At 37.6% G+C, this 7,468-nt stretch overlaps 2 long non-coding RNA genes across 3 annotated transcripts in view; one reads left to right on the top strand and one right to left on the bottom strand.

Annotated features, from left to right (window-relative positions):
• LOC127495029 (uncharacterized) overlaps positions 1-7,468 on the top strand; it is a 76,292-nt gene that overhangs the window by 62,302 nt on the left and 6,522 nt on the right. Inside the window, exon 1 of one of the 2 annotated variants that reach the window (XR_007925043.1) lies at positions 4-646. The exons of the other annotated variant lie outside the window; for it this stretch is intronic. This is a non-coding gene — a long non-coding RNA (uncharacterized LOC127495029). Of the gene's footprint in view, positions 1-3; positions 647-7,468 lie in introns of those variants that run through there. 2 annotated transcript variants of the gene reach the window in all.
• The window catches only part of LOC127495031 (uncharacterized), a 73,525-nt gene that overhangs the window by 58,565 nt on the left and 7,492 nt on the right, over positions 1-7,468 (bottom strand). The gene's annotated exons all lie outside the window — the stretch shown is intronic.

The raw sequence follows: 7,468 nt of genomic DNA on the forward strand, positions 1-7,468 counted from the left end.
ACACATTTTAACTAATTCTAACGGAAGTTATGAATTTACCTTGGCATAGTTGAATAACAAGAGTTCAGTACATGGAAATGACATACAGTGAGTCTCAAACACCATGGTTTCCTCCTTCTTATGTAAATCTCATTTGTTTAAAAGACCTCTGAAGAACAGGCGAATCTCAACATAACACCGACTGTGACACAACAGTCGGGATCATTAATATTGTGGCGATGACACTGTTATAAATGTGTTTTACTTAATTCACCTGCTGTTGGGAGGAGGTGTTCAGGAGGAAAAAGAGTTAGGAGGGAGGGGCTAACACAGCGCGCGGGGAGTAAAGAAGAATTGAGTTGAACGTTAGTCAAGCGGAAGAAACGTTAGTCGAAGTCTTTCTGCGTTTTATTATTTTTGGGGAAGTAAGTCACCTCCTGATACCCGCGTTTTAGTTTGTAAACGTTCAGTAAATAAACCACAGCCCGTTGGGTGCTTTCAAACTGGATTCTCGTCTCCTGTCTGTTTCTCCTGGGACAGTGCAAAACGCCACAATATGTAGGCTACGCCCCCAACTTTTGCATATGCCAGCCCATGTTCAAGGCATTAGACAAGCCAGTATTAACGTCTGGATCTGTGCACAGCTGAATCATCAGACTTTATGCAGGTAAGCAAGCAAGGACAATAGCGAAAAATGGCAGATGGAGCAATAATAACTGACATGATCCATGATATCATGATATTTTTAGTGATATTTGTAAATTGTCTTTCTAAATGTTTCGTTAGCATGTTGCTAATGTGCTGTTAAATGTGGTTAAAGTTACCATCGTTTCTTATTGTATTCACGGAGATCAGAGCCATGTCGTTATTTTCATTATTAAACACTTGCAGTCTGTATAATTCATAAACACAACTTCATTCTTTATAAATATCTCCAACAGTGTGCTTTAGCCACGGAGCACTACCCAGCTAACAATTTTTGGTTCACAGACTGTTCTGGGAACGTTAGTTTATGGTTCCCAGAACGTTCTGGGAACGTTCCCAGAACATACATCCTAACGTTCTCTGTTGGTTAGCCAGGAAAGTTTTCTTTACGTAAATAGAACGTTCCCTGTTGGTTTGGAGAACGTTCCCCTAACCTTCCCAGAACGTTCCCCTAACCTCTTTTTACTCCGATATAATTTACCCTGTTGTACGTCAGTTATCATCCAGCACTCCGCGTCCCGTATGGTATAAGCGGCACGGAAGACGGATGAATGGACGTCAATACTACAGACCATGTTTTGTTTTGAACTGTTATTTAATCAATAGAAATATATTATAAATAATCCGAGCACATAATCCTTATGGAGGATTAAATAAGATCGAATTTATGCATTAATATGTAAGATTTCGTAAATTGTATCACTGACACTGTACCACAAGCAGATTTTACGTTTCTTAAGCGACAAACAATGACTTCAACACAATATGGGGTTTTTAAAATATTAATTTTAATTAATTAGCGGGACGTGCTCTCTTTTGGTCGGTAAACAAAAACTTCTCGGTTAACATAATGTCTTCAATTACGTGTCAAATGTCTCTGAAATCACACTGATACTCATATATATATATATATATATATATATATATATATATATATTTATTAATTATAAATAATTATTCAATGAAGAGATCGATAAACAAATGTTATAGTCAGTCAGTAAAATGGTTATTTTTTGGGTTCATTTTATAATATAAAGAAAACGTTCCCAGAACGTTTCCTGTAGGTTATTTTTTGGGTTCATTTTATAACCCAGAAGGTTATTTTTTGTTATGAGTGCAGCTATACAATGTGTGATTTGACATTGACAAAATTCACATGTAACCATTCACAGCAGCCGAAAATAAATCAAATTTGATGTGCAAAGTTAATTTGTAATAAAAAATATTCACCGAAACTTGTTGAATCAGTTAATTCAACAAGCCAGATATTACATTACCATTATCTCACAGTAGAGGACGCTCATGCACAATATTTTTTTGTGTTTTGTTAAACATTTTCGGACGAAAATTAACTGTATAATATCCATCTGTATAATACGGTGTAAGACAGTACATTAACCAGGTCTAGTGTTCAAACAGCTGCACCACATGAATAAGTGCTAAAACACTTCTGTACTCAGCTCACTAGGAAAAAAGAAAAAAGAGGCAGTCAGGTAAGACAGTGTAAATATTTGTGTTTTTTACCATTACATACACATTTTTGGGTTGCAATCTCTTGGACAAGACTAAAGACGACAATACAATAGCAATTCCTTTTTAAAAAGTTTTATTAAAACAGGAACAAATGGAGCAACAGATCAAGGTCTTGCTACAGCATTAAAAAGATATAACTGGGGAAATAGTTTTAAAGCAGGACCAATAAAGGGTGGGGGGGGGGGGGGGGGGATTTTGAAAGCAAGAGTGTAAAGAATAGTTTCAGCTTCATGCACACAAGAGTAAGCAACAAAATAATCAACATCACTCAAATCAACATAAAGAACATCCCCATACACAATAAAACAGTGATAGACAGTGATGTCAGGGATAGTGTGTCCATTTTAAATTGAGAGAGCCTTGGTGAGCAGCTGCAGCACTATTAAAGTGAGATAATAAATTAGAAGCATATTGGAAACATTGTAATGCTGATTTCACTTGGCTATTATTTAGATAGGTTACTACAGAATTACATTGGTATCCAGGGACAGGCATTACGGTGGTTTAGGTCGTATCTATCAGACCGTCACAATTTTGTTTATTTAAACGGGGAAAAATCTAAGATAACAATAGTAAATTATGGAGTGCCTCAAGGATCTGTGTTAGGCCCTCTGCTATTTTCAATATACATGCTGCCACTTGGTAATATTATAAGAAGACATGGAATTAGTTTCCACTGCTATGCCGATGATACTCAATTATATATTTCAACACAACCAGATGAAAACTCTAAATTATCCAATCTGACAGAGTGTGTTAAAGAAGTAAAACATTGGATGACTAGTAATTTTCTTCTATTAAATTCAGATAAGACTGAAGTATTACTTATTGGGCCAAAAACCTGTACACAGAATCTCTCAGACTACAATTTGCATTTAGAAGGATGTACTGTTACTCCATCCTCGACAGTTAAAGACCTGGGTGTTATATTAGACAGCAACTTGTCCTTTGAAAATCATATTTCATATGTTACAAAAACAGCCTTCTTCCACCTCAGAAACATTGCTAAGATACGGAATATGTTATCTGTTTCAGATGCAGAAAAGTTAGTTCATGCTTTCATGACGTCTAGACTAGATTACTGTAATGCATTACTAGCTGGTTGTCCTGCTTCCTCAATAAACAAGCTACAATTGGTACAAAATGCAGCTGCTAGAGTTCTTACCAGGTCAAGAAAATATGATCATATAACACCAATTTTATCATCTCTTCACTGGTTACCTATTAAGTTCCATATCGATTATAAAGTACTGCTAATGACCTATAAGGCTCTAAGTGGTTTAGCTCCTGTGTACTTAACCGACCTTTTATCGCCCTACAATCCTTCACGCTCTTTAAGATCACAAAACTCTGGACTTCTGGTTGTACCTAGGATAGCTAAGTCCTCTAAAGGAGGGAGAGCGTTTTCACATTTGGCTCCTAAACTCTGGAATAGCCTTCCTGATAATGTTCGGGGCTCAGACTCGCTCACCCAGTTTAAATCTAGATTGCACATGACTATCTTTGCTTAATGTTATGAACAGCAGCTATGCTAATTATTCTCCATTTGCTTTTCTGTTTTACCTCGGGACGCCCGTCCCGAGGTGACTAGAGAGTACATCAGTTTCAGTTTGGATCCAGCCTCTTAAGAAGACCTCAGATGACTAAAACTTTGGAAGAGACGGCGCCAACTCCTGCGATGACTTCAGAAGATGCAACATCTGGATCAACACGCACATTCACATTCTATAAATCCTAATTATTGTTAATATGTAATTCATTTTTCCAGGAGCTCTTTGCTTCTACCTCCAATTACATTGCTAACAGTGATTGTATGTTAATCGCCTAAATTATTACATTATTAGCTAACTGCAGTCTCCAAATTGTAATGTTGATATGCTTTCTCTGTAAAGCTGCTTTGAAACGATATGTATCGTGAAAAGCGCTATACAAATAAATGTGAAAAAAAAAAAAAAGATATTAAAAGATGGGGGGGGTGATACATTTTTACAACTTTTACTTCTACTGTGGTCTTAAGGGCTTTGTCGACAGCTCACAGCTAGGTGTTGTTCCATGAAACAAAAAGTCGTACATGACTGGAGCGACATTAGGGAAAGTAAATTACATTTTAAGGTGCTATAAACACTGTTATCACATGTAGTAATGAGCAAATTTTATATATATATATATATAAAATAATTATCGGAGATTAAATTAATAATGATAATCATCATAATCATAATCTATTTGGTTTTTCGTACGTGGATCAGTATTTACAGGATTGTTAGATTCTTTGAAGTCATTAAGCTCAAACTTGCTCAGGAGCAGGCATATTTGACAGAAACAAGATTAGACTGTCTTTATAAGGTGAAAGTTTATCACAGCCACTGTCTTTCTTACAAGCGCACCCTTCTGAACCAGGGAAATAATTAAAAATATAAATTTACTTGTCATTACATACAGTTGTGCTCAGAATTATTCATACCCTTTGTAAATATGACCAAAGAAGGCTGTGAAAATAAATCTGCATTGTTCATCATTTTGATCTTTTATTTTAAATATTTACAAAAATCCAACTGTTCATTGGAGAATAAGAATTTTAAATGGGGGGAAAATCTCATTATGAGAGAAATGTTTTTCTCTAATACACACTGCTCACAATTAATCATACCCTTTTATTCAATACTTTTTGTAACCTCCTTTTGCCAAGATAACAGCTCTGAGTCTTCAGCTATAATGCCTGATGAGTTTGGAGAACACCTGACAAGAGATCAGAGACCATTCCTTCATGCAGAAACCTTGCATTAATAATTTGAATGATGACAGCTATTATACTTTATGCAAAATGTACGAACCCGATTCCAAAAAAGTTTGGACACTGTACAAATTGTGAATAAAAAAGGAATGCAATAATTTACAAATCTCATAAGCTTATATTTTATTCACAATAGAATATAGATAACATATCAAATGTTGAAAGTGAGACATTTTGAAATGTCATGCCAAATATTGGCTCATTTTGGATTTCATGAGAGCTACACATTCCAAAAAAGTTGGGACAGGTAGCAATAAGAGGCCGGAAATGTTAAATGTACATATAAGGAACAGCTGGAGGACCAATTTGCAACTTATTAGGTCAATTGGCAACATGATTGGGTATAAAAAGAGCCTCTCAGAGTGGCAGTGTCTCTCAGAAGTCAAGATGGGCAGAGGATCACCAATTCCCCCAATGCTGCGGCGAAAAATAGTGGAGCAATATCAGAAAGGAGTTTCTCAGAGAAAAATTGCAAAGAGTTTGAAGTTCTCATCATCTACAGTGCATAATATCATCCAAAGATTCAGAGAATCTGGAACAATCTCTTTGTGTAAGGGTCAAGGCCAGAAAACCATACTGGATGCCCGTGATCTTCGGGCCCTTAGATAGACGGCACTGCATCACATACAAGAATGCTGCTATAATGGAAATCACAACATGGGCTCAGGAATACTTCCAGAAAACATTGTCGGTGAACACAATCCACCGTGCCATTCGCCGTTGCCGGCTAAAACTCTATAGGTCAAAAAAGAAGCCATATCTAAACATGATCCAGAAGCGCAGGCGTTTTCTCTGGGCCAAGGCTCATTTAAAATGGACTGTGGCAAAGTGGAAAGCTGTTCTGTGGTCAGATGTATCAAAATTTCAAGTTCTTTTTGGAAAACTGGGACGCCATGTCATCCGGACTAAAGAGGACAAGGACAACCCAAGTTGTTATCAGTGCTCAGCTCAGAAGCCTGCATCTCTGAAGGTATGGGGTTGCATGAGTGCGTGTGGCATGGGCAGCTTACACATCTGGAAAGGCACCATCAATGCTGAAAGGTATATCCAAGTTCTAGAACAACATATGCTCCCATCCAGACGTCGTCTCTTTCAGGGAAGACCTTGCATTTTCCAACATGACAATGCCAGACCACATACTGCATCAATTACAACATCATGGCTGCGTAGAATAAGGATCCGGGTACTGAAATGGCCAGCCTGCAGTCCAGATCTTTCACCCATAGAAAACATTTGGCGCATCATAAAGAGGAAGATGCGACAAAGAAGACCTAAGACAGTTGAGCAACTAGAGGCCTGTATTAGACAAGAATGGGACAACATTCCCATTTCATAAACTTGAGCAACTTGTCTCCTCAGTCCCCAGACGTTTGCAGACTGTTATAAAAAGAAGAGGGGATGCCACACATGGCCTTGTCCCAACTTTTTTGAGATGTGTTGATGCCATCAAATTTAAAATCAACTTATTTTTCCCTTAAAATTATACATTTTCTCAGTTTAAACATTTGATATGTCATCTATGTTGTATTCTGAATAAAATATTGAAATTTGAAACTTCCACATCATTGCATTCCTTTTTTATTCACAATTTGTACAGTGTCCCAACTTTTTTGGAATCAGGTTTGTAAACAATTAGGATAGTGGTTCCCAGCCACATTCCTGGAGGCCCACCAACACTGCACATTTCACAAGTCTCCTTAATCAAACACACCTGATTAAGGTTATCAGCTCATTAGCAGTGACTAAAAGATCTAAAATGGGTGTGTCAGACAAATGAGACATGCAAAATGTGCAGTGTTGGTGGGCTTTCAGGAATGTGGTTGGGAACCACTGAATTAGTAATTTATGACAATCATTTACAAATTTTATTTATCTATTAAACATTTTATATTATTTTGACAGCTTGGCTGTTTCCCATTTTAATTATATGATGCTGTTACGGTGCTTCCTTTCTGGGCGTGTGACTTACCCAGAGGTGAACAACCTCTCTCTATGCACCAATGACACATGACAAGACGTCAGGCCCATCCTCTGTGCCATTCACCTGTCACCCATCAGTGTCTTTCCTGTAACACTGACACTTGGTCCCACCAAACCAGCAAATCTGGATTTTACAGAAGAAGCCATAAAGGACATTCAGGAACTACTTGAAAATGGTTTGGATGGAAAAGACATAAAAATCAGATGTGTTGTGTGAGGCGCACCCGCAAGAGCCATGGTAAAAAAGTCACATACCGTGCTGAAATGACAAGACGTCAGGAGAATGAAGATATTCCAATGTCTCCCTTTTTGAGCCTCCCACTGGACATGGTAGAGCAATTTCCAATCGACTACATGCACCAAGCCTGCCTGGGTGTAATGAAAAAGCTCATCACAGAGTGGGTTAGAGGAGACAGAAAGGTGAGAATGTCTGCTGGGCAAATAAATGAAGTGACTCAAAGGCTGCTGTCACTTAGG

The sequence above is a fragment of the Ctenopharyngodon idella genome, chromosome 15 (assembly GCF_019924925.1).
Source record: "Ctenopharyngodon idella isolate HZGC_01 chromosome 15, HZGC01, whole genome shotgun sequence".
Taxonomy (NCBI): domain Eukaryota; kingdom Metazoa; phylum Chordata; class Actinopteri; order Cypriniformes; family Xenocyprididae; genus Ctenopharyngodon; species Ctenopharyngodon idella.